A 26,777-nucleotide genomic window follows, 5' to 3' on the forward strand; every position below is an offset into this window, starting at 1 on the left:
TATCCTCGGAAATATACTAATCAGTTACAATGTAACAAAGTTATTACAATGTAACAACTTTGTTACTTTGTAACACCACCGCACCCGACGTCACTCGCCTCTCACCCGCCGGCCGCCGCATACACGCTAGTCCCCGCCGGCTCCCGCCGTCCACTCCGCCCACACCTGTCACTCATATACATGCTGGCACCCATGGGTGCCAGCATGTATATAGGTGACACGTGGGAGAGGCGGGGAGGGCAGCGGAGCCGGCGGGGACTTAGCGTCCCTTCACCCGACAGATCTCTGAGCTATATTAGCTCAGAGCTCTCGAAAGCATCTTCAAATCAGAAGGAACCCCATTGGTCTGCTAAGGACCAATGGGGCTCCTTGGAGCCCAAATACAAAGATGCTTAGAGAGCTCTGAGCTATAGCTCAGAGCTCTGTCGGGTCCTGCAGCACAGACGCGGCGGCGGCGGCGGCGGTGAGTGACGTTGGGTGCGGCGTAGTTACAATGTAACAAAGTTGTTACATTGTAATAACTTTGTTACATTGTAACTGATTAGTATATTTCCGAGGATATTGCGTGGGAACTGGCTTTTAAAGGGACAGGTAAGTATTAATGGTTAATTAAGAATATTAAAGGACTTTTTTCGTGGTTATGTTTTTTGTTCAATTAAAATACTTTTTCTATGTGTTTGTGTGTTTATTTACTTTTAACTCTTAAAGGAAATGGGTAAGGGGTACTACAAGTACCTCTATACTCATTTCTCCTGGGAGGGGGGTGGGCATCTGGGGGACCCCTTTTTAAAGGGGACTCCCAGATGCCACCATGAACCCCTCCCCAGGAAATCGCGGCCTCCACCTCCACCGCCCATCGGAGGTGGAGAAGAGCCCCTTGTCCTTGGATTGGACAAGGGCTCGGAGGGGGAGGGGAAAGCTTGGCTGCCCCTCCCCTTCCGAGACCCCCCAATCCATGGACCATGCGGGCTGGTATAGTCAGGGTGCGGAGCCCCACGCGGCCGGTGCTCCGCATTCTGGCTATCCCAGTCTGCATGGGGGACAAGGGGTTAAAGAGGTCTGGGAGGGGGGACCCCACGTCGTTTTTTTTTTATATTTCCCACACTCAGAACGAAGTAAGTAAAACTCTTCCCACTTGGGGGAATCTATGAAAATAAAACACTATTGTTACCTGTGCAAAAAAAACGGACATTTTCCGCATTTAAAAGACATTTTCGCCCTTGAAACTTAAAAATCGATTTTCTCAAAAACTATAAGGTCTTTTTGAAAAAAAAAATTTTCCTCTTATTCCCACTGATCCCCTTAATATACCCTGTGAATTTGGTGTTCCTAAATTTTAAGCAGGCTTTGCTATTAACCGTTAAAGTTGGCAGGTTTTTAAATGTATATATTTTTCCTTTGAAACTTTAACATCGATTTTCTCAAAAACTATAAGGTCTTTTTGAAAAAAAAAATTTTCCTCTTATTCCTTCTGATCTCCTTAATATATTCTCCAAATTTGAGGCTCTTAGCACTTAAGGGGGCTTTGCTATTAACCCTTAAAGTCGGCAGCTTTTTTTTATTTTACGGGAGCGTAATATTACGCGATTACGGCAGACTGTGTAATTTCAATGGGAGTTTACTGTCTTACGCGTAATTTGTTACGCGTAAAACGTAACCTTACGGTCTACGCGTAATTAATTACGCGTAATACCGTAACCTTACACGTAACGCTTACGGTGCATTTGTAGTGAATTACGATGCGTAATTACGCTAATGCGTAATTTCGGCCCAGCACTGCTATTACACTAAGAGGCCCCTCCATCCTTCCCACCCCAGCCGTCACACACTGATAGTATTACACTAAGAGGCCCCTCCATCCCTCCCAGCTCCCACCCCAGCCGTCACACAATGATTGCTATTACACTAAGAGGCTCCTCCATCCCTCCCACACCAGCCGTCACACACTGATAGTATTACACTAAGATGCTCCTCCATCCCTCCCACCCCAGCCGTCACACAATGATTGCTATTACACTAAGAGGCCCCTCCTCCATCCCTCCCACACCAGCCGTCACACACTGATAGTATTACACTAAGAGGCCCCTCCATCCCTCCCACCCCAGCCGTCACACACTGATTGCTATTACACTAAGAGGCCCCTCCCTCATCCCTCCTACCCCAGCCGTCACACACTGATTGCTATTACACTAAGAGGCCCCTCCTCCATCCCTCCCACACCAGCCGTCACACACTGATTGCAGTTAGACTAAGAGGCCCCTACATCCCTCCCACCCCAGCCGTCACACACTGGTAGTATTACTCTAAGAGGCCCCTCCATCCCTCCCACCCCAGCCGTCACACACTGATTGCTATTACACTAAGATGCCCCTCCCTCATCCCTCCCACCCCAGCCGTCACACACTGATTGCTATTACACTAAGAGGCCCCTCCCCATCCCTCCCACCCCAGCCGTCACACACTGATTGCTATTAGACTAAGAGGCCCCTCCTCATCCCTCCCACCCCAGCTGTCACACACTGATTGCTATTACACTAAGAGGCCCCTCCCCATCCCTCCCACCCCAGCCATCACACACTGATTGCTATTAGACTAAGAGGCGCCCCAGGGCCCCCAACCCCCCCCCCCCCTTCCTTCCCCAAACACCTTAATCTCTATTTATCTGGCTCGCAGTCACTGCCATATATCCCCTTTCCTCATTTCTCTCTGCCCATAGACTTCTGCCTTACCTAATGGAGGTTGGGGAGGAGGGATGTTAACAGATCTGTGTATGTGTGCGTGGGGGGGGGGGGGGGCTGGCCCGATGTAGTAACGCCCTTAGTCCTAAGCAACTTTCATGTGATCCAAATCTAAAATTTACTCCTTTTTTTTCTCTCCAGCGATGGGCTTTAAAGCAAACCTGAAGAGTATATAAAATAAAAAAACAGATACTCACCTATGGAGAGGGGAGGCTCTGGGTCCTATAGAGCCTTCCAGTTCTTCTCCCGGTCCCCTCGTTCCAGCGCTGTTTCCTCTGTTATCAGTCTCTGACCGATGGGTCAAAGACTGTTCTCTCCTGCCGCAGGAGGCTTCAGAAGTTTTCAGGAGCTCGAGTGCTCCCGGAGACGGTTGGCTCCATACTGCGCGTGCGCAAGCACACACTCTCGCACATTCACGCATGCACAGTTTGAAGCCACCTGTCTGCAGGAGCACTCGAGCCCCTGAAACTTCCGAATTTTCCTGTGCCAGGATATTTGAAAGGGGGAGCCAGTGCTGGAACCCAGGGACCGTGAGAGGATCGGAAAAGGCTCTATAGGACCCAGAGTCTTCCCTCTCCTCGGGTAAGTATCTTTTTTTTTTTTTTTTTTTTTTTTTTACCACCTTTTCCACCACTACAGTATATCTACATCCTCGGGGACTTCATCTAAGCCATGAGGACGCAAATATAAGTCGTGTAGCTGAAGCACAGCTGTGCAGGATTGGGCTTATTCCTGTGCAAAACCTCTGGCACTATCTGCTGCAGCACTAATTGGTGAACGGGAATATATGTTTTCTGAGCCAATAATATTGATTTTTACCATTAAAAATACTTTTATTTTCTCAGTTTAAAGTGAAAATTACACACTGTAGCATTATTTCAGAATCACATACCCTCACCATAGATTGTGACAGGAACTAGATTTAAATTTTGTGTAAAACAGCATAAATAGCCAAACAAAATTTGTGTTTTTTTATCTACAATAGCTCTTTTTATTTTTGAACTGGAATTGGTAAAACTGAGAAATAATGTTTTTTTTTTCCCTTCATTTAGGTGTCATAAGTAGGGATAAAGTTATTGTTAATTAAATAGGGACATAGTTATAGGGACATAGATAAATAGGGACATAGTTAAAGGGACTCCGAGCACCTCTCATGAGCATGCCTTTAAGACAGACGACTTCCAACAAAGTTGTGCTATGACCCCTCTGGAGGAGCCTCTTGCAATGGCCATGTGTGTGACTTCCTCTTCCTGCTTCATTCAGTGATGCACTTCTCTAACAGAGAAGACAGGGATGACCCGGAAGTTATAACATAGCCAAGATGGCAGCCGTGATTTTTAAATTGAAATCAAACGGAAACTCTTTGGCGTAGGATGGCGATTCAGGCATCAAATGAAAGAGGAGAGCACAAGCTAAAGAAAGGTATGCATCTTTAAAGGGGAACTGAAGAGAGAAGGATATGGATGTTGCCATGTTTATTTCCTTTTAAGCAATACCAGTTGCCTGGCAGCCCTGCTGATCCTCTGCCTCTAATACTATTAGCCATAGCCCCTGAACAAGCATGCAGCAGATCAGGTGTTTTAGACTTCAAAGTCAGATCTGACAAGACTAGCTGCATGCTTGTTTCTGGTGTTATTCAGATACTACTGCACAGAAATAGACCAGCAGGGCTGCCAGGTAACTGTTATTGATTAAAAGGAAATAAATATGGCAGCCTCCGTATACCTCTTACTTCAGTTCCCCTTTAAGTACTTTGCAGTAGTGTGCAGCAGGTGCTCGGAGTCCCTTTAAAATGTCAAAACTGCTCTGGTCCATAAGGGGGAAAACAAGGTCTGGATGCGAAGTGGTTAAATACATTTCAGGTTGGCTTTAAAGCTGTATTAGAATAGAAATGTACAAGTATCGGTAGAGTTGGCCTTTGACTATATCCTCCCGTGCATTCGAACCATACACTCTCTTTTTTGCCTCTGCAGTAAATGAACACACAGCCACAGAGCAGCTTGACAGTGATCCCTCCAGCCGGCTGATCTCGCCAACTACATGAAAGTCCTCCTAGCCTCTGCCTGATCTCAGCCCCCGTCTGCTGCATTATTAGGTACCGCGGCGCACGGAGCAGAACCAGCCGGTGAAAAATATTTCATAAACTCCGGCACAATTTGCATTCCTCTTCCTCTCATTATCGCTGACCTCCACCGTTCCGCAGCCACGACTGGCTCACCGCGAAGCCGTTAGCAGGCTTACCGATTCCTACACCGTCTACTGATTGCCTCCACTCTGATCAACCTCCTGGCTTTACACTTGTGTTCAGTGAGTTTTCTTCACTTCACCAATCACAGACGGGCGAGTTCCGAGAACTTTGGAAGAAGACTTTGAATTAAAACAGTGCAAGATGATGATCAGATACATGGCTCTGGATACTCCGATCACACATAACATCAGAAGAACGTTGATCGTCTTGTGACAACGACGCCCAATTAAGAGGCGGTATGCTAAAGGCTCTCGTGAGCTGCTCGTTTTTCCGAAATGTGATGTGTTGGAAAAGGTTGAAAAGTGAAAAAGCAGAGGTGTAACTACAGGGGAAAGAGACCCTGTGGTTGCGTGGACACTAAAAAAGGAAACAATGTAGTTTGGAAGCACTGGCCTAAATGATTGAAGCCATGGGCTTAGCAATCACCCCTGTGACCCCTGCAATCGCAGGAGGGCCCAAAGGCTATAGGGGGCCCTCATTCTCCCTCTCCCCGACCACAAGTATAGCCAATTAGCAAAAACAAAACCTCCACTTTCACTTCAAAAAACTGTCGCTGTCACCAGGGCCGGTTCTAGACTTTTTGTCACCTGAGGCAAACTTGTGAGAAACTGACGCCTCGCTCCCCCAGCCTTGGGTGTGGGGGGCCGCCGAGCTGGAGGGGGTAGCGGGCAGGAAGAGGGTATTGGGCAAAGTGGCGGGGAGGGGGGTTGGACCCCCCCTCCCTCACCTGGGTCCCCCAATCTGCGCTCCCCCTCTAGCTTTTAATTGCAGCAGCAGCGTATTAATACGAGGCAGCGGGCGGGAATGACTCATCTATTCCGCGTTCCAGCATGCGTTCCACTGTCATCACTTTCTGCAATGCCGCCCACTGTACTGTAAGTGGGTGGCATTGCAGGAAGTGACGAGAGTGGAACTCACAGTGGAACGCGGAAGAGGTGAGTCATCCCCGCCTACTGCCTGGTATTACTACGCTGCTGCTGCACTTAAAAGCTAGAGGGGGAGTGCAGATCGGGGGACCCAGGTGAGGGAGGGGGGGTCCAACCCACCTCCCCGCCACTGTGCCCAATACCCCCTTCCTGTCGCTACCCCCTCTAGCTCGGCGGCCCCCGCACCCCCGGCTAGGCGGGTGCTGCCCCCCCCCTGGACTTTGCCGCCTGAGGAACCCACCTCATGGGCGAACCTCCTCCTGCCATGCTAAGTAGAGAGTAGAGGGAGTGTCTGTATTTTTTTACCTGCTTCCAGATGCTGCTTCACAGCAGAACAAAATAGTAAGGGAAGGTCCGCAACGATGTCTCTTCTTAATACTCAATATTTATTTAGAACGTATCCTCAGCACAGCTGTGCTTTTACTGATATGAGGATACGTCCTAAATAAATATTGAGCATTAAGAAGAGACATCGTTGCGGACCTTCCCTTACTATTTTGTATATTGTTTGGAGTGAGCAACCAAGGGTCCAGCACTTTCTCTGACAGCCTACAGTGCAGCGGTGAACCCTCCTTTTCTTCTATTGTGTTCACAGCAGAACACTCTCTGCTGCAATACCCCAGCTCCCGATCATGTGACCTGCATGGGGTTTGGAGACCAAGGGAGCCCCATGCTATCATTTTTGCAGGGGGCCCTATTAAGTCTAGTTACGCCCCTGATTAAAGCAGACCCCATGAACGTATAAGGGCCCAGCGGGCAGGAGTGGCCCGTTCTTCCATCCTCCTCCTCCACCAGGCTGTCCTCCTGTGCTCCCCTGGCTCTGCCATTCAGAACTACAGAACAGCGTGGTGGCAGAGATCAGTAGCATAACTACAATTCATGGAGCCCCCGAGCCAAACTTTGATGGTCCCACAATGGTCACACCCCTTCCTTTGCCTTCCCTTGGTGTCCTTCACGGCCTTGCGGCCCGTCTCACAAGGGTCATAAAGCAAGTGTGGTTATCATGCTCTTCACACCCATAACAAGTGTAGCCACAAAACACCTGATCTGAAGTATAGTCCCCTGTATTGGAGGAAGGGAAGGTTAGTAGTTGGGGGTCCCCCACAGCTCTGGGGCCCTCTGCGATTGCAGGGGCTACTCCCCTTTTGTTACGCCCCTGGCAGTGACAGTGCTTATCTATTCCCCCTTGCAGGGCCGGTTTAAGCAACAATGGGGCCCTAGGGCAGAATAAACCTGGGGGGCCCCCCCAACATATACCCCGGAACAAAAATCGGCATTAGGGGACCTTTTTTGCAGCTGGTATAGTCAGGGTGTGAAGTCCCAATCGGTCAGAGCTCCACATTCTGGCTATCCCAGCCTGCATGGGGGACAAGGGGTTAAAAAGTTTCAGGAGGGGGTACCCCACATAATTATTTTTTTTTTTAAATTCCCACACTCTAAACATAAAAAAAAATTGGGAAAATAGGAAAAAATGCCAGGGATCTTCATACAGCCATATTGCGGCTGTATAGCGATCCCTGGCCAAAGCGCTGCGGCTGCGTATAGACCCCCTGGAAACCTCGTCAGGAAATTGATTGCGCTTTCGTTTGATACATGTAAAATGACACTACCGTTAGGTTTGCTACTAAAAGTGACATTTACCGCATTTAAAACTATACTTTTTTCCTTCTAAACTGTAAAATCGATTTTCTCAAAAACTATAAGGTCTTTTTGAAAAATTGTTTTTTTCCTCTTATTCCTAATGATCTCCTTAACATATCCTGCAAATTTAGGGTTTCTAGCCTTTAAGGTCGATTTGCTATTAACCATTAAAGTCGGCAGGTTTTTAAATGTGTTTTTTTTTCCTTTAAAACTTTAAAATCGATTTTCTCAAAAACTATAAGGCCGATTTGAAATTTTTTTTTTCCTCTTGTAGCCACTGGGGGCCCCTACAAGCTCTGGGGCCCTGGGGCAGCTGCCTCCTTTGCCTTAATGGTAGCGCCGGCCCTGCCCCCTTGGAGTCTCTACGGAGCTTTATGAACCCGGGGAAGCCGGTGTTCATAACGCTGGCGTCTTCTCAACACAGCAGTACTCCATGTGGACCAACCACTAGACAACAGTATCATAGACTGTGACCCACTCGTTTATCTGTATTTGGACGGCACGGCCAATCTTGACTGAACGTATTTGTTTGCCTCTGAGGAAGTGGCCATTGGCCGTGAAACACGTGTCAGCCAATTGTTTGGTGTTGGGATTGGATATCCTATTCATACGACTGCAATAAAATGATACAATATTTATGAAGAATTAAAGACTGATGCTGTTCCTTTAAAACCTACATGTTGTAGCGGTTTTTACAAAACCGCTGGCGGTTTGCCTTGAGCGGGAATTGCGCGATTGCTTGAGAACGGGCCCTTAGAGAGGTTTTTAATTTTTTATATTTTTTTTTTAAATGCTACTGCAGCTTTTCATAAATTTTGGTGAACACATAACAGGAAGCGTCCAACATTGCAATGACGTCCAACGAGGATTCAATACCGTTGCGTTCAAATCTCTTCTGTTACTCATCAAATGCAAATTGCATCGTCGGGATTCTGTTATATTACAATGCGCCTTAAACCCGTTCAATCAGAATCCTTTTAACAGCAGCTGCATTCCTATTACATCAGTTTACATTTCAAATAACAATCACACGCGCACATGGACCTTGCCAATGGCTGACTCGTGGCAAACAATAGCAATCGTCTCTGAAACGCAGGAATCCCACACAGACCAGACAATAACAGCCTTCTCAAGGTCAAGGCTTCGTATGATGTACTCAGAGATGGTAGCCCATGAATTCCATAGAATTAAACTATTAAAACGCTCTTCGCATTTTTTTGCCCTTTTCAAAAATCGAACAAAAAAGGAATATTTGAGCAGAAGCTGTTTTTCCCCTCTTCTTTCCCAGAGCAAGGCAGAGGGAGCTTTGATTGAATTAGGAGTAATAATAATACCTTGTTGCTTCTTTGTTCTCGAGCAGCGATAGGGATCTCCCCCCCACTTAGCCGGGCCCTTTGTTGCTGAAGAGGGTCCGACGCTTAATTATACCGTAGATCAAAGCCACACATGAGACAATTACACGTCTAGACCCAGTACGTTATTTATCACCCAATAATATAATTGCGTGGTTGTTTTTCAGCCGAAATAATGCAAGGTGGCTTGTCTTTTATATCTACGGCTCTGGCAGGAAATTGCAAATACCTATTGTGGAAATATACGTGCGGCGTGTGGCCTGAATCGCAAATGGCGAGGGCGAGCGGATATAAGGGCAGGGGATACACGAGTACAACATAAAAGGGGGTTCTGCCTTCTTACTTGCAGTTAACAACACACCTGATTTATAATGATTCACAATTTATACCTTTTCAGAGGAAAATTAGGAATAAAACGTAACTTTTAATTTAATTTACTAAAATAGATCGAATACAGATACTACTAATAGTGAACAACGTGAAAACAATTGGGTTGGTAAGTATAGAGTTGTTAGTCATACGACAACCTACCAATCTCCCATTGTAAATTTATTATAGACCCCACACCAAGAACCTTACATGTTTCGTTTCATTAAATTAGAAACTTCGTCAGGAGTAAATAGTATTAAAGTGCCAGAGTGCAAAAAGTGCTGAAATAATAAAAAGTTATCAATATCACATAGTACACATATTCAAGTAGTAGCTAGTATGGCACCAAAATGGCAGCCAAAGCACAACTTCACATCACTAGAGATAAATGGAGAAGGCGGGCACCAGTGCTCGTGTTGCCACAAAAGTTATTTATTGGCAGCAGATGATAAAAAAACTTTTGCGATTAAAGTGGACCTGAACTCTTGCACAGAACTGAAAGAAAACAGAGAAAAATGCACAGAACTGAAAGAAAACAGAGAAAAATGCACCCTGTATGTATTTAGAGAGTTTAGCCTGTCTAATTCCCTCTCATCTGGGACTAATCACAACTGTAATTTGATCTCTCAGCTGTGTCAGCACTAGCAATTGACAATAAATAAACATAACAATGGATTGCTAGGCAATGAGTTGATAATTGGTAATTGGGTTGATAATCTGGTGCCAAAACTCAACATGAGATAGACTTCAATCCATTAAGCTTATCTCTTGTCTTTAATAACAATTCTGAATCGTGTTTTTACTGTTAGCACTATGATAAATCATGTAGTATTCCCTAAGCAACCTAGCTCATGTCATCGTTAAGTTAAGGATTCTACCCTTAACCTCTCTGGCGGTAAGCATGTGCTGAGCAAGGGCTGTGCCGCGCAGGAGAATTTCTCAGGCCTGCATTTTTTTTTGTACATGCAGCTAGCACTTTGCTAGCTGCATGTACTTCCCGATCGCCGCCGCTCCGCGCCGATTCGCCGCCCCCCCAGACCCCTTGCGCAGCCTGGCCTATCAGCGCCTGGCAGCACTGAAGGGTGGATCGGGACTCCCGATAACGTCATGACGTCAATGTCAACAGGGGAAGCCGTTCTGAACGGGATTTCCTGTTTGCGCTGATCGCCGGAGGCAATCGGAGGGAGTGGGGGGGATGCCGCTGCACAGCGGCTATCATGTAGCTAGTGCTAGGCTAGCTACATGATTTAAAAAAAAAAAATTAAAGTGCTGCGTTGCCCCCTGGCGGTTTTAATAGACCGCCAGGGAGGTTAAAGAGACTCAGATGAGTCATAAGGCAGATTTTTTTACTTACCAGGGGCTTTCCCCAGCCCCATAAGCATGGAGGTGTCCCTCGCCATCCTCCTGCGGTCTCCCGTTCAGCCACGGTGAGCCCCGGTAACGGGCCCAGTCGAAGCCAGTCTGAGTCTTCTGTGTATGCGCAGACTTACTGCGCATGTGCAGCAGATCCCGACTGACGTCACTTAAGTCCAATTTCTAGCGAAAAATCGTTCGAGCGATCAGAAATTGTGATCGGAAGAAAAATTGTTCACTACACCATCAACGAACCAACCTTTGCTTTCTATCTATCACTACCAATCAAGAAAAACCAAATTTTGGTTTGACAAAAATCCAGTCAGATGATTTTTATTATAATCATTCATAATCAATAGTGCCCATCAGAATTTCTGATCGCTCTAACGATTTTTCACTAGAAATTGGACCGTTAGTGGCCACCTTCAGCCTGGGCTCACCGCGGCTGAACGGGAGAGGGCGAGGGACACATCCATGCTTATGGGGCTGGAGGAAGCCCCAGGTAAGTAAAAAAACGGCCTTATGACTCATCTCTGAGTCTCTTTGAGTAAAATGATTGAATCCTTAAGTTGAGAATTAAATGAGTTAAATGTCAAATCACAGAGAGGAATGCAAGAGTTAATAACACCAATGTCTGAGATGATTATCACCTGGCCTGTCATTAAGTGGAGTGTTATTAAAGAATGAAATGTAAAATTGAGAAATCTGAGCCGTCTGCTCGATTTTCTAGTATTTTATGTAGAAGGGGATTGTGTATAGAGAGAGAATTACAAAGCAAGGCACACAGAGAGGAAGGAAAACAAAAGTTTGCTTTCTTAAAACAGAAAGAATTTGCGATAATTCAGGTTGGAGTGAGCTTGAGATGTCTCCCAGTGCATCACTGCTGAATATATGCAAATTAACCATTCTACCCTTAGAAGCTAAACACACCTCCAGAACTGCTGGAATGCAATGATGTGTCAGCTTGTTAATTAGTACAGAGCCATAATAATCCAACATGCATACAGACTGTTTCGGATTGTTTGATCCTCATCAGTGCATGGCATGGATTAATTTGGCTCTATGAAGTAAGGCTTGTAACACCGAGAGGTACAGACTAACCAGCAAGCTCATGGTGACCCAGAACTCATTGGAGTGTGTAAGGGACTACAATGGTCCTAAAAGCCCCCTTACTAAGATGTTAAGAAAAACAAAAGTTTGCTTTCCTAAAACAGAAAGAATTTGCGATAATTCAGGTTGGAGTGAGAGGAAGGAAGAGAGAGACATCAAGCATATGTATGCACACACACAAAGGCCTGGTGCACACCAAAAACCGCTAGCAGATCCGCAAAAGGCTAGCAGATTTTGAAACGTTTTTCTTATTTTTCTGTAGCGTTTCAGCTAGCATTTTGATGTTTTGTGTAGCGGTTTTGGTATAGTAGATTTCATGTATTGTTACAGTAAAGCTGTTACTGAACAGCTACTGTAACAAAAAACGCCTGGCAAACCGCTCTGAAGTGCCGTTTTTCAGAGCGGTTTGCGTTTTTCCTATACTTAACATTGAGGCAGAAACGCATCCGCAATCCAAAATCTTTAGCAGCACGGGAGTATGCGTTTCTGCAAAACGCCTCCCGCTCTGGTTTGCACCAGCCCATTGAAATACATTACCCTAGCGGATCCGCACCCGCAAGCGGATCGCAAACCGCAGCAGAACCGCTCTGGTGTGCACTAGGCCTAACTGTACTTCTTTGGCTGTCATACACAGGATCCTCCTACGGGCTGGCTGTAATCTCACTGGCAGAGGAGGCAGGAAGGCGGAGCTTTAGTCTGTCTGTGTGTGCACCTCTCCTCCCTACTTATTGCATGTAAGAATAGCTACAGAGGTGATACCGTAATTAAAAGAGGAACTTTAAAGAGAACGAGAGGTGAGTATTTTACATTTACATTTTCATTTTCTGCACAAACACATGCCTCTGTGTCTCTCTATCCACATCACAAAGAATTTAAAGGGGAACTTCAGCCTAAACAAACTTAGTGTTATTAAGTTACATTAGTTATGTTAATTAGAATAGATAGGTAATATAATTATTTACCCACCCTGTTTTAAAAGAACAGGCAAATGTTTGTGATTCATGGGGGCTGCCATCTTTGTCATGGGGCAGCCATCTTTTTGGTTGAAAGAAGGTGACAGGGAGCATGAGACACATTTCCAACTGTCCTGTGTCCTGATAACCCCTCCCAGCTGCACACGCTAGGCTTCAAATGTCAAATTCAAAATGTAAAAAAAAAAAATTGAACCAAAACAGCAGAACGAGAACATCATCAGAAATCCCATCATGCTTTGCACAGCATAAGGGGAAAACTGCCCGGGCAGTTTTCTTCTGTGCAGCTAAAAATGAGGCTTCTATAAGAGAAACAAAGTTCTGATGCTGTGAAACTGTTAAAGAAACACCAGGCCTTTTCAGTGCTGCCGAGTCGATTTTTAGTCTGGAGGTTCACTTTAAATGTGCGCACCAAACACAAAGTATGCCAAAATATGCAGGGACTAAAACTAATACCGTAAAGCGGTTGACCTTCGGGGAATAGTCCATGCTACATTAGCGCTATCCAGGAGCGCCCCACCCCCCAGGTGTTGTGTGTAAGCCAGGCCCATGCTTCACTCCTTTTCCATGTGTTGTTCCCATGTCGCACTCAAACAGCAGAACGCAATAGACGTAAAGGTAAGTGCCTGTTTTTAAATTTTGGGAGTGTGACACGGCTGTCCCCCTGGGGGACAAGAGAGTGATTGGCTCTAATAGGCAGAAGCCTATGACTGCCGACCGCGTGATTGGCTGGATGCAGGAAGGGAGGGGAGTAACAAAACAAAAAAAACTGCATATTTTGTGTAAAAAAAACACACAAATAAATATTTATAAAAAAAAACAAACCTGGGGGGCGATCAGACCCCACCAACAGAGAGCTCTGTTGGTGGGTGGAAAAGGGGGGGGGGGGGTCACTCATGTGCTGTTTTGTGCGGCCCCTGCAGCTTGGCCTTATTGCTGCAGTGGCCCTTTTAATTAAAATGTGCCTGGTCTTTAGGGGAGTCTACCACTGTGGTCCTCAAGTGGTTAACTTCAAATTTATCCTTTAACCTTTAATTTAACGATTGATTCCATCTAAATCCGTAGCCAATGCACCCTTTCCCAAGTGAAGCCATTTCTCAAACAGATCATCATGGGGGTCTGTATGGCTGATATTGTGGAGAAAACCCTCCCACAGTGTGATGTCAGGACCATGGTCTTGACAGTTTGCTGCCTGTGAACCTCATTGCACTGTGGGAAATAACAGCTGTTTCCAATAAGCATACACTATCTTCTTTTGCGGTGTGTTCGTTTACTGAGAGTTCTATGCACAGACATCATCTGACAGGACTAAAGGTGGCCATACACTTATAGATTTGCAGATTCAACCATCAGATAGATATCTCTCAGATGCCTGTCAAGTGGAATCTGACAGGAATCTATCTGATGTGTCCCACACACTAGATCCAATGCAACTCTATAGGCCATCCATCTGCTGCCAGCAGAAGATCGACACAGCTCTACATTTATGCTGTTGCATAGTGCATGGACTTTTATACAGCTGCCTGCTTTGCTTGTGAACCTGCTGCTTTATTCACGTTTTGTATTTGTCTTATGTACTACCTAGTTAATGATGTGAATTGACTGTAGCATTGTTTGCCATGCTTTATCATGTACTGTTTATGGCATTATGACTCTTATGCTTTTCTCAATACATTTTGACTTTCTTGATCATTCAAACCTGGTGTGCGGGTAATTTTATTTATTGTATTTCTGTATCTAGTAGGACAAAGGTCCGGTTTACTAGCCCACCACGTTGCTCACTCCATGTACTCTTATTTATGCATATGTTGCATTAGGTGTGCAGACCTCTTTGATTTACAGCCCCTTTAACTACCTAAAGACCGCCCCACACCAATGGGCATGGTCGCGGCGGCAGCCCCAGGACCGCCTAACGCCAATTGGCGTCAGTTTCTAGGGCTCTAATTTGCATGAGATCTCATCTCGGAGGGTGGAGTTTTGCCCCCTCTTCAGTCTCCGTGCGGCAGTCACCGCTCGGGAGACTGTTAAACGGCGTGATCACCGTCTATTTACTTGTACAGCGCTGCGATTGGCAGCAGCGCTGTACTGGGGACAGCCGTGTCACACGGCTGTCCACTCCTGAGGCTGGGGAGTGATCGGCTGTCATAGGCTGAAGCCTATGACAGCTGATCACGCTGATTGGCTGGTGGGGGAAGGGAGGGAGCAGGGAATAAATGTTAAAAAAGGCTTTTTTTATTAAAAAAAATATAAACATAAATATTAATAAAAAAATAAATAAACACGGGGGGAGGCGATCAGAGTTCTCTGTTGGTGGGGGGAAAAGGGGGGGGATTACTCGTGTGCTGTGTTGTCCGACCCTGCAGCTTGGCCTTAAAGCTGCAGTGGCCAATTTATCAATAGTGAGCCTGGTCTTTAGGGGGGGTTTAACACTGCAGTCCTCAAGTGGTTAAGATGTCGCCACTTAGGATAAATTTCATAATGTAAATCAGGGAGAGGAAAGCTTTTACAATGGGCAAACAATGATTAAATCATTTATAAATGAATATCGTAAAAAAAAAGAAAAAAAAAAAAGAAACCTTATTCAGTACAGTATTTTCACTGTAGTTCCTCTTTAAAGACTGGAGTGATAAGTTAACACGCTAAAAACGTATCACTGCATGCTAATAAGGCAATTAATGCTTAAATTAGTGAGTTATCACTTAAATTACCGATTGATGTGTGGTGACGACAAGTTTTAAATTGTAGCCTGTGATCGTTTCATGCCAAAAGGCACCTTGTAAAGTACAAAAATAGCTCACAACTGTCCCTCTTTTTGAAGAACAGTGCCTCTTTTGGAACCAAGTCCCTCTGTCTTTCCTCTTCATTTGTCCCTCTTTCAGGACTCAAGTATAGATCTGTGTAAATATATGCATTTTATCTACTGAAAATGTGTTTAAGTAACTCTACTTATCTGTATGTTTGGGGGATGTGGGAGGAAACCGGAGTGCACGGAGGAAACCCACACAAACATGGGGAGAACATACAAACTCCTTGCAGATTGTGCCCTGGCTGGGAATCGAACCAGGGACCCAGCGCTGCAAGGTGAGAGCGCTAACCACTATGCCACCGTGCTGCCCGTATATATGTCCCCTCCTTCCTGGTCCCGTGGTGCGTGTTGCAGGCTCAGCTGTCACGCCGGTGTAACTCTTCGCCTCCTCCTGTGTCCAGCATTGCTTTGAATTTTCACTGTGAGGGCCTGTGCCATGTGACACTGACAGGGCCGTGTGGTTTATGACGCCAGTTGACACAGGTGCGTCAGGTGGCATAGGCCCTGGGGTGGCATCCTGCCCCCTCTTCCACCCCACGGCATCCTAAGCAGCTGATCATAATGTTTACACTTGTTTTATGACCCTTGTGGGATGGGCCCCCAGGCTGTGAGGGTCACCAAGGGTAGGCAAGGAAAAGGGTGTGACCATTGGGGGCACCCATCAAAGTTTTGCTGGGGGGGGGGGGGGGCATGATTTGTAGTTATACCCCTGCTGTACCTCATTCCGGTCAAAGCCGGTTTAAGCCACATGGGGACTCCTTACTGAGTAAAAACTGACCCTAGCCAGGAAGGAATTAAACCCTGGTCTCCATTGTCAATGGTGGTGCCCTTAACCAGTACAATATCCAGCCACTACTTCAACATATTTTAAGGCAGCCCTGGAGCGGTTGGGGTCTTGGGGCGATTGCCCCCCTTTGCCTCAATGGCAGTGCCTGTCCTGATTCCGGTAACAAACAGGTCCTCTCCAGTCTCACCTTCCTCTTCAGTGTAACTGAAGTTTGCTGTAAACTGCAAAAGAGACATTGATGTAGTCGTTTAAATCCAGAGCTTACCCCAGCGGCTACCCCACCCCCCATAACCAGACACAGTGCTGCTGTGTACACTGCCCCCCCCCTCCCCCTCAGGTAATGGGGTATTACATCTCCCATCACAGACAGTACAGCTGGCTGCTTATGGCTCTCCAGCTGTCGGAGAGTACATTATCCCAGCGAGTTACTGTGTGTCGCCTCTTCTGCGGGACATCATCCTGACCATATCCAGCTGCCCCGGAAAGCCATTCCAGCTGCCATATATCCTCTCTGAAAGCTGGGCTGCTCATCGCGATGCTCAGGTGATAGGAGTCGCCTAGTAATATACCATATGTGGCCCTCGCTTAAATGAGACTTATCGGTCTTACTCTTAGCACAAAGCTGAGTGTTGGACACCGAGAATGATTAAACTCGAACGACCTGTATCATTGCCTTACACTGTATCACATCAGCCAAATGAGCCTAAAAACCTTAAAGGGAATCTGAAGTGAAAATAAACTGATGAGATAATAAATTGTATGTGTAGTACAGCAAAGAAATAAAACATATAAAAGAGTCTCATATTGTTTTCCAGTAGAGGAAGAGTTAAAGCGGACTCAAACCAAACAATTTTTTAATTCAAAATATTTAGTTGCACCACTCTGACACATACAAAGATAAATAAACACTCCTTCAAGCCTATGAACATAGTGCATGCTTTTCACCTTCTCTTTTCATAACTAGGGTTATACTGGGGGCAGCCATTAGCAATTCCTCCTTTGCCGGACACCACCTACTCCACCAGTCTGCCGGATTCTGTCCCGGCAATATGAAAGAAAGGGAGGGGTTCCTCCAATAAATGTTACATATTTTATATTTGTCATCATGCAGCTGAAAAAAGGCTGCTATTTATTAATATCATTTAGAAAATGGATTTTATTTCTGAAATCTTGTATTTTTAATTTGGGTCCACTTTAAGAAACTTCACTTGTTTTCTATGCAAAAGAGCTTCTCCACCAAGCTTGGTCGGCTACAGTGCTATTTTCTGAAGCACTTATACATCAAAGAAGCAGTGAAAGACAACTTCAGATAAGATTTTACTGCAGAGAAGTTCAAAAGGTCATTAAGTAATGGGTAGGATGGAGGTGCTCAATGTGTGATTTATTTTAGTGTTTTATAATATAAATACAAATAAAAATGAGAGGTAATGACTTACCTTTCAAGAAGATATAGACACCAGTTCAATTGGAAAAATGTTTTTATCCAAAAAGCAATCTGACAAGGCGTTTTACAGGTCATGGCCCGCTTCCTCAGGTCAACACAAAATGCCTAGATAGCATAGGGGATAGAATACAGGCACTACACTCTCCAAGCCAAAATTAACCTCCCGGTTTCCCTTCGGAGTGTTTCCATCGCGAGTTGAATGCTTCCTGAAAACTTGTGCGGCTCTCTTTATCAGTCGCGCCACTTAGCATAATCCCTGCTCCAAATACTACCTCCCTGGTTCCCCATAATGGTAACTAACATTATGGTCTAAGGTATAGACCAGGCATGGGCAAACTTGGCCCTCCAGCTGTTAAGGAACTACAAATCCCACAATGCATTTGCCTTTATGAGTCATGACTGTGGCTGTAATACTCCTGCAATGCATTGTGGGACTTGTAGTTCCTCAACAGCTGGAGGGCCAAGTTTGCCCATGCCTGGTATAGCCGATAAGCTCTTTAGCATAAAAAAACTGCTTCGGGAGCAGGCCCCCATGGAGTCCGATTATTTGATATCAAAGGCCAGCTTTTTTGTCCAGAAAGAGAGAATCCAAATGGGAACACAACTACCCCCCCCCCCACCCCAGGCACAACTACAAATCAATACCCCTCCCATGAAGTGGTGATAAAGCCCCCCCCCCCCCCATGGTCACACCTTTTCCCTTGCCTAACCTTGGTGACCCTCACAGCTGGGGCAGGGGGGCATCTTGCAAAGGTCATGTAGGTACATAGTATGACCATGCTAATCCTCATAGCTATAACAACTGTAGTCACAAAAACACTTGGCCTGGGGCATGGACCCTTTTATTGGCTGGGAAGGTTGGTAGTTGGGCCCTAGTTCTCACAGATCTGGTTCCCCCCTGTGGGTGCAGGGTCTGATCCTCTGTAATTACGCCTCTGCTACCTCCCTATGTGTGCCTGCTTGGGACCCATGGGCCCCCCTTAATGAGAATAGCGCAGTGTGCATATACATCGCCCCGGCTCCGCTCTCCTCTTAAGTCTGCAGCATGGCGGCCTGCACCAGTGTTTCCCCGTATGGCCCCAACACAGGTCATGTGACATGTTGCTGCCATGCTACAGAGTGGAGAGGAGAGAGCAGAGCCATCGCAATGTAAGTACAGTATGTGCACACTGCTCTGCATAAAGGGGAAAGAGTGACATGTCCCCTTAGCTCCCCCCCCCCCCGAAGTCACATGGGTCGTGGGGGATATTATTACACTCATGTATCCAACATTTTTAATATTACTTGGTATTTACTGTATAAGCGCCGACATCCTCGACAGAGATGTACAGTGTATATTGTCTTGTCACTTAACTGTCTATCAGAGGGGCTCACAATCTAATCCCTACCATGGTCATATGTGTATGTATTGTGTGGTGTATGTATCGTAGTCAAGGGCAAATTTGGGGGGAAGCCAATTAACTTATCTGTGTGTGGGATGTGGGAGGAAACCGGAGTGCCCGGAAGAAACCCACACAGACACAGGGAGAACATACAGGTGTTGGACAAAATAATTGGAAACACCTTGACAATCAACAAAATATATTTTAATATGGTGTAGGTCCACCTTGTGCGGCTATTACAGCCTCAATTATCCGAGGTATTGATTCATACAAATTGTGAATTGTTTCCAAAGGAATTTTAGCCCATTCTTCAGTTAAAACACCCTCCAGTTCTTTTAGAGCCGATGGCGGCGGAAATCAACTTCCTACTTGAATCTCTAAAAACGACCATAAATGCTCAATAATGTTGAGATCTGGGGATTGTGGTGGCCAGATGAGATGCTCAACTTCATTATAATGTTCCTCGTGCCATTCTTCAACAATTCTAGCTGTATGGATTGGGGGCCGGGCATTATCATCTTGAAAGATGGCATTCCCCTCTGGAAATAGTTCTTGAACCATAGGATGAACTTGGTCGCCCAAAATTCCTAAATAGTCTCGGCTGTTAATTCTTCCATGAAAGGAAATCATTGGCCTGGCGGATTTCCAAGAAATAGCACCCTAGATCATCACAGAACCCCCGCCATGTTTTATGGTTGGGAGAAGTCAGTCTGGATCAAATGCTTCTTTCGGCAGTCTCCAAATGTACACTGGGCCGGAGGTCGGAAATAAGGTAAATGATGATTCATCAGAGAAAATCACATTTTCCACTGCTTGAGGGACCAATTCTGGTGGTTTCTACACCACTCTAAACGCTTTGAAACATTTGTCTTTGAGAGTAGAGGTTCTCTAATTGCAGTTCTTACGTGGAATCCAAATTTGTGCAGCTCCCGGCGAACAGTTTTTGTGGAAACTGGGTTCTATAGGTGTTCATTCAGCTCTGCAGTGATTTTAGGAGCCGTAGTCTTGTGAGCTTTTCTGACAATTTGATTAAGAGTCCGACGGTCTCTCTCAGACAACTTCAACTTTTGGCCACAACTGTGCTTTGCTGAGGACGTTTTTCCTTCTCTTTCAAAGGCAGTCATTACTTTTGAGACAGTACCTCTTGAAATGCCAAGCATTCGGGCAGTTTCTGTTACAGTAGCGCTTGCCATACGAGCACCAACAATTTGGCCTTTTTGAAAGTCTGAGTGATCTGCCATTTTTATAAATTATAACCAACTTTTGTTTAAATATCTGTAAAAAAACAATTATTTGAATTAAACATATCAAATAACAAAAATATTAAACAAAAAAAATAACATTTGTCAAGTTTTGATTGCTTAAAACATTTTCAAAGATTATGATGCCAAAATGTTTGGTGTTTCCATTATTTTGTCCAACCCCTGTACATGCAGATAGTGTCCTGGCTGGGATTCTCACCATGCTGCCCATGGACCCATCTCTGTCTTTGGAGGTCCACTTTAATCATAACAAATAAAAAAAAGATTGAACTCAATCTGAGAGTGAGAACACAAGTCTCCAACTCCCTTCAGGAAAAAAAAAGTTGGTTTACTTCGGAAAAAGAAGAAGGCCTAATTTTGGTTGTGATTAGGACCCTTCTGTGGGCCTCCAGAGCCTCAGCCAGACAACAGATTCCATTGTCCTGCCGTATTAACCTTCATTCAATATTGAAAAAGGATGGAAGGGCTAATGAGGACATTAACATTCACACAAGTACCTAGGGAACCAACAAACCGGGGCCGACGCGAAAGCCTTCATTCCAATTAGATGAGCCTGTCTCCCAGGTGCTAAGCATTTATCTGTGCGAAGCAGCAGATAGTGTAAGGAAGACGGTATTTACTCTGGGGGGGAAGCCAATGAACTGCTAAAGAGATTATAAAAAGTGACGATAAACCTCAACGCTGTATGGAATATTATTAAGCTTTAATGTAACCAAGTGCTTTAATGGTCGAGAGGTAATGCGCCACCATTGCGGTGTATACCTCTCTTTTATTTTGTTTTTTTAGTTGTTGTTTTTTTTTTTTTTAAATCTCTCTTTCTAAAAGCAACACAGACATTTTCTCGTTGTTCTACCCGCCGAGAGGCGCCCCGAAGGTACCGGAAAAACATGAGCAAATTATTAATCTCCGGGAAAAGATTATTAAAGGATTGTTTGTAGTAATTAAGTAGAATTGTGTTTGTTGGCGTGGAGAGGGAGAGGGTCATGGAAATACTCTTGTGTGAGGTTTAACCTAGACCTCCGCAAGGTATTGGCGCAACTTGTTTGGAATGAATTAGGAACAAAGAGGAACATTATATATATTAGTGTTGTAGGATTAACACAGCTTCTGAATGTTCTGTGCTGATTCTGGAAATCGCAGGGCTTGTACTCGGACTCTGATGGAAGAAGCGGTATTCTGGAAAGGCCACACAGGTCTGGGCCTTGGGGCAGGGCCGCCTACAGGGCATCAAAGAGGGGACTGCTGTATGGGGCCCAAATGAATCTGGGGCCTGGTGAACAGTGCCACAAAAGGGCCCCAGCTGCAGTCTGTGTCTGTCTGTGAATCAGTTAGTGATTAAAGTAAACAAATGGGAGAAAAGGATTTTTACTTACCTGGCGCTCCTTCCAGCCCCCTGTAGTCCGTCAGCTCCCCCGATACCCTTCCAGTCCAATCCATTGCCTTCCCGTAAAGGGTTGCAGGGCACTGCGCATGCACCGTTCCAAGCCGCACATCTCCTCCACTGTGTTCCCATTGCTGGGATCATTCTGCACAAGTGCAGTTATAGTGTTAGCAAACTTATCATAGGCAGAACCCTCCCAGTCATCGGAGCGCATAAAAAGCAGACACACTGACGTTAGTGCATTCAGGCCTTCATAGATTGTGAATTGCCATGTGGCGCAGAGGGGGATGGGGGGAGGAGCATTAAATTTGCCCAGTATGGGGCCCAAAAATATCTGATGGAGGCCCTGCCTTGGGTGGCTGGAGAATAAGAGGTGGGGCGGAGCAGCTGGGCATGGAAGAGGAGGCTGCTAACGGGGAGCTTTTCTACCCAGTTGCAGCCTTCTCCTCCCCACTCCCTTGTGCATGATGGCATCAGCTAATCTTCTGTTATGATCACTTCTGCAGCATGTACTGCTGGCTGCAGTTGTACTGCAGCCAAGCAGTTTTTGATTTCTTTACATACATTTGCTTGCATAGCTTTGCTTGCACTCACACTAAGTGTTGATTCCATCTGCAGTCGCTCTGCAGTTCATGGCAGTTTGGGATGCTCTTGTGAAAACAAACATTATTGTCTGTTGCAGTGGAGCTGCAATCCCTTTCATGCAGGTTGCATAGTTTTGTCTGCCTTTTCCTGCTGCCAGCTTGTGACTGATTATCACTCACCTGTGTGGGAATCTCCATGTCTGCTCCCATTGGTTGACCTCAGTATAAAGAGCTGCTTCCTGCAGTACTCCACGGGCTATCATAGTTTCAGTCTCAGCCTGTTACTCTGGGCCCCTGTTCCTGTTCCTAGTTCTCGTGTTAACCCGTGTGGACTGCACTGACTCCTGCGTAGGAGTCAGTGAGTCCTTCTAGTCCTGTTCTTGTTTATCAGTATTTGTTACTTTGCTAGTCTTGCATCATATATTGGTTCATCGCTAATATATACGCATACTAGCGTGTTTGTTATTTTCCTTGTATTCCTGTTACATTAATATATCAGTGCTGCTGATATATATGTACTCGAACTGTTGATATCCTGTGTTCAGTCAGTCAGTTTTAGCATGTTTCGGTAGGTTGCACTTATCGTGATCACCCGTGCTTAGCTAGCTCAGTCCTGTTTTTGCAAAGTAAACCATCGCTGCGTTTGCGATTGGCTACCTCGTTTCAGTCTATCCTGTTTATGGGTGCTTGCTGTCACTGAGGCAGTGACTAGTTTAGCAAGCGTTCATTCTGTCTACCTGTCCTGATCTTTCTGAGTTCTGGTTAATACGCTCAGCGCTACTTTGCACTGAGACACTATTATTAAGTATTGTTTGTGGTTGCTCGGATCTACGCCTGCTCTGTGCGCCACATCTCCTACTGGAGTCAGTGCTCTCCTCCACTAGTGCGTTCGCACTATAACTGGGGATATCCTGGTTCCTTGTGCTTGCGTGTGTGTCTCCTTCACGTCAGGATATGCATTACGTGCTGACTGTGGAGAATATACCACCGAGCGTGACACCTTCCTGTTTCATAGCAACAGCATGCATTGCCAGCCCATAGGCTAGCGATGCATCTGTACAACACTCAGTCCAGAACTGTTGCCCGAGATATCAGGTCCTGATCTCTGCAGCTGAATGGTGCTCTCATGCATGTGCATGTACCTTAAGACACACAAACAGCCCAGATGAACAATGGTGAACCATTAAACGTAGGTAGGGGTGTACTGGTAGGGGGCGGGGCATACTGTAGACATATAAGCAAGACACAATGATCAGGGGTGTAAAACCTGATTATGTTCCATTTGTTCTCTTTCTTCTCCTGAGTAAAGAAATACGGTTGCAGGAAAAAAAGGGTGCCGGCTGAGGGTCGACAAAAAGGGCGCTGCCATAGACTTTAATGCAATTATTGTTAATATGGCAAAAAAAAGCAGAAAAAAGGGCGCAGCAACAAATATTGTTAACAACATTAGAACATTACAGTTTCTGAAGTATGCTATCCTTTTAGAAGCTTGCAATGTTATAGTTTTTGTCATGTTTTTTTTGTTTGTATCTACAGATTTTACGTTATAAAAGATATTATTTCTATGTGTAAAAGGGTGTTTCTGCAAAGGGAGTGGTTAGGGTTAGGCACCACCCGGGGGAGTGGTTAGTTTTAGGCAACACCAGGGGGGTGGTTAGGGTTAGGCACCACCAGGGGGGTGGTTAGGGTCAGGCACCACCAGGGGTAATTAGGGTTAGGCACTACTGGGGGGGGGGGGGGGGGGTAGGGTTAGGCACCTCCAGGGGAGGGGGTTTGTTAGGGTTAGGCGCCACCAGGGGAGTGGTTAGTTTTAGGCACCACCAGGGGAGGGTTCTGTGTGAGAGTAGGGTCGGGTTAAGCTGTTTTGTTGAATTATGTAACGATTTTTGACATTAATATCTTTTTATTATTATTTCCCGTCTGTAAATACAATGGTATTTATCGGTAACCAAGTTTGACAACGATGTTTATCGATATCAGATTTCGTTATCCACCCACGCCATTTCGTTATCAAGCCAAGCCCTTTTTTCATTCAAGGCAGTGAATATACCTGTCAAAGTCCTTATCTCTCAACCTCACCATTCAGTTATTGTGCTGTGTTGAACTATATTACTGTATAAAAATTATCTAAATCTGAATGGTTTTGTAAACAAAATCCATGTTTATGTAAAATGATCCTGCAGTTATAATGTATTAAAAAATAACTATCGTAATAATAATAAAAAATTACTAGGCTTGCCGTGCATGTAAGAAAAGATTCTGAAAGCCAACTACTGTAGTGGTTATCTTATTCTTATGTTGTTAATTGGTGTATCTTCTTTAACCATTTCAGCCCGCGGGTATTTTTCACCTTATGGACGAGAGGAATTTTAACATTTCAGCGCTCCTCCCTTTCATTCCCCAATAACCTTATCACTACTTATCACAATGAAATGATCTATACCTTGTTTTTTCATCCACCAATTAGGCTTTCTTTGGGTGGTACATTATACTAAGTCTTATTTTATTCTAAATGCATTTTAACAGCGTGTGGGGACTGACTTAGTCTTCGGGCGGGCAGTAGCCCTCCGGGATCCATGCCTCATTCATTTTGATAAAGGTCAGGTACTGAACACTTTTGTGACTTAGGCGACTTCTCTTCTCAGTGACAATGCCTCCAGCTGCGCTGAAGGTCCATTCTGACAGGACCCTTGAGGCGGGGCAAGACAGAGAAGTTGGATGGCGAATTGTGCCAGCTCTGGCCACCAGGGATGAGCAGAAACTACGCCAGTGCGAATTTACGCATCGTAGTTCGCATCTACGCATCGTAGTTCGTAAGCGAAGTCTCAAAACTACGCATACGATTTTTTACGCGTAGCGAAGTACCGTTACGCGTAGTTTACGCCCCTACGTGTAGTTCTCATGTGTATTGCGAAGTAAACTACGAATGCGCTATTTGCATCTATTTTTCCGCATACGATTGTATGCATACAAAATTACGCATTGGAAAGGGGAATGTACGCATAGAAGAGTTACTGTTACAAGCATTTTGAAGAGGAATTCATGCGTACATTTTTATGCATAATGGCATAAGCGTCCGCATGTACTACGCTACGCACTATGCGTAATTGCGTATTTGAATGCGTATTCTACGAAATGCATACGAAGCAATTATTTGGTTTTGGAGCCGTAGTTTGGCGAAGCGTAATTGCGTAAAACTACGCGTATTTCCAGCGTAGCGAAGTTGGCTGACTACGACCATCCCTGCAGTGGCCACAGGTCAAGCCTGCGCACCCAGTAGTCCAGGGGTTCATCGCTGCTCACAGAGTGTCTACATCCACACTTAAGGCCAGGTAGTCGGCTACCTGCCGGTTGAGGCGTTGGTGGAGGGTGGATCCAGAATGGTTAAGGCGAGACATTGTACTAAAGAATGTAAAGAATGAGACATCACCATGAGATCGCTGGAGCGTCCTGTCCTTGCCTGCGTGTACATGGGAGGAGGAGGATTACTGGCAGTGGTACCTTTATTCTGCTGTGCTGTGACATCACCCTTAAATGCACTGCAAAGCATAGTTGCCAGCTTGTTCTGCATGTGCTGCATCCTTTCTGCCTTCTGGTAATTTGGAAACGTCTCCGCCACTTTGCGCCTATACCGAGGGTCTAGTAGCGGGCCACCCAGTACAGCTCATTCCCCTTGAGGTTTTTTATATGGGGATCCCTCAACAGGCTGGACAGCATGAAAGACGCCATCTGCACAAATTTGGATGCAGACATACTATCCATCTCCTCTTGCTCTTCCTCAGTGATGTCAGGTAAGTTCTCCTTTTCCCCCCAGCCACGAACAATACCACGGGAAAGTTGAGCAGCACAAGCCCCCTGCAACGCCTGCTGCGGATGTTCTTCCGCCTCATCCTCCTAAAAAAAAACATCTTCCTCATCATCTGACTCCTCTTCCCTACAGGACTCGTCCTTCTCCTCCTCCCCAATCTGTGCTGCCGCAGGTGTTGAGGAATCATCTGCTTCTGCTGAGAATTGATCCCACAACTTTTTCTCCTGTTCTTGTTCCAGTTCACACTTGATCCACCACTCTACGCACGGCACGCTCCAGGAAGAAAGCATATGGGTTTAAGTTGCTGATGGCACCTTCACTGCGACTCACCAGGTTTGTCACCTCCTCAAAAGGCCGCATGAGCCTGCAGGCATTTCGCATCAGTGTCCAGTACTTCGGCCAGAACATCCCCATTTCCCCAGAGCATGTCCTTTGACTGTAGTTGTAGAGATACTGTTTGACGGCTTTCTCCTGGTGTAGCAGATGGTTCAACATCAGAAGCATTGAATTCCAGCGAGTTGGGCTATTGCAAATCAAGCGTCTCACTGGCAAGTTGTTTCTCCACTGAATATCGGCAAAGCATGCCATGGCCGTGTAAGACCACCTGAAATGCGC

This window comes from Hyperolius riggenbachi, chromosome 2, assembly GCF_040937935.1.
Source record: "Hyperolius riggenbachi isolate aHypRig1 chromosome 2, aHypRig1.pri, whole genome shotgun sequence".
In the NCBI taxonomy this organism is placed as follows: Eukaryota; Metazoa; Chordata; class Amphibia; order Anura; family Hyperoliidae; genus Hyperolius; species Hyperolius riggenbachi.